The following is a 1,573-nucleotide window of genomic DNA, read 5'->3' as shown; positions in this document are numbered from 1 at the left end:
CATTGCACTGCCAAAACATTGTAGAGTTTGTATGTATGAGACAGAATGCATTTCCCTCTGTTAATGCACTCATCAAGCTTGCTTTTCTAGTTTGACAATGCTGAATGTTAAATGAATACGATGAGGATTTAAAGATGCATGGGCTGGTGTCTGTCTGTAAGTGTATCTGGAGCATTCACCGTAGCCCTGACCTCCACAGCTAGGTTCAGTATTGTTCTGTCATGACTGAGCATTAACGACAGTAAAAGACAGTAGAGCCATTAAATGATATGTTGTTAATGTATAATGTAACTTTTTAGATTGCCCTGCACTGAAAGTGTTCAGGTTGGTTCAAAGATAGGAATGTTTTTTGGGGTCTTGATTTGAAGTATCAGAGCTATTTAGATATTTTTCAGGTGTGTTATTAGAAGGATTTTGCATTTTCATAGATTTCTGTGCTGTTTCTAATAACATTCGGTACTGTAAATGTATGCGAGTAGCTTTCTGTTTAAGAGGCATTTGCACTGTAGCTTTGATTGCCTTCTTTATTCTATATTCTGGATTTATAATTGATGTACTAAAATATAGCTTCTTTCCTACAATATTTTTAAGTAAATAGATGTTTATATCATTTGTAGCTCTAAAAGACGTGTTGTCATGTTTGTATTATAAAACTCTGTAAATTAGATTTTGGTTTATTGGAGTTGAGAACAGATCTCTCTGTGATTTCAGCTCATTTTTCTTAAATCTTTGTGATAAAACAACACACTCGTTAAGAGTTTATTGTTTTGTTTCGTATTTTTTTTTTAGTGCTGATGTCTTAATGCAGATTCAAGATTTTAGGATGCTTATATTTATTTTCCTAAATCATTATATATTGAAATTAATTTGGCCTTAAAAGCATACATATTTAATAATATTAGTAATTTATGACTTATTTCAATTATAACTCTTCTCTTACCAGAGAGTTACTACTTCATTAATGATATGACCCACTGATTTCAAAGTTCTTTACAATGTAATTATACAGTATGTATGCATATTTATATTGTAAATAAGTAACACACTGTGTTTGGGTGAACACACTAGCATCTTTAGTGCTCTTCATTTGCTGTTGGAAATGCATTTTCAGCACTCTCAGTCATGTTCTTTGGAAAGTTTGAGTGTTTAAGAAACCAACCATCCATCCATCCATCCATCCATCCATCCATCTCACCCTTTTACCCAGACAGCTGTTTGACAGGAGCCTTGATGAACGAGATTATATGAATGACATCATATGCCATAAACACTGAACTCACTGAACCCTTTCAATAAACATGTGATATGTCTTAATGATCGATTTTCTTAAATTCTAAGACTTTTTTTAAGGCTTTGAGATGTTTTCCCCCCTTTTTTCATCCTTTCATCCTATTCTTTTCATGTTCCATCTGAGAAGTGTAAAGGCGATATGTATAGGATGCAAATACATTTGAATTTTGAAGATTGGTGTTCTTAAATAACTCCTGTACTATAGTAATCAAAAAACGGTTTTATATAGTTTAGACAGACACTGGTTCACAAATGCATTCTGGGAGAAAACAAAGCTAGCAGA

The 1,573-nt window shown here is 33.0% G+C and overlaps 1 protein-coding gene across 14 annotated transcripts in view; it reads left to right on the top strand.

Annotated features, from left to right (window-relative positions):
* dgkza (diacylglycerol kinase, zeta a) overlaps window positions 1-1,314 on the top strand; it is a 109,805-nt gene extending 108,491 nt beyond the window's left edge. For all 14 annotated transcript variants that reach the window (XM_058781348.1, XM_058781350.1, XM_058781351.1 and 11 more), the window contains one exon: window positions 1-1,314. This exon is cut by the window's left edge and continues 341 nt beyond it. The gene's annotated coding sequence lies outside the window, so the exon portion shown is untranslated.
* The last annotated feature ends 259 nt before the right edge of the window (window positions 1,315-1,573 follow it).

The sequence above is a fragment of the Onychostoma macrolepis genome, chromosome 07 (genome assembly GCF_012432095.1).
Source record: "Onychostoma macrolepis isolate SWU-2019 chromosome 07, ASM1243209v1, whole genome shotgun sequence".
Lineage (NCBI taxonomy): Eukaryota > Metazoa > Chordata > Actinopteri > Cypriniformes > Cyprinidae > Onychostoma > Onychostoma macrolepis.
This window is presented reverse-complemented; position numbering and strand designations above follow the sequence as displayed.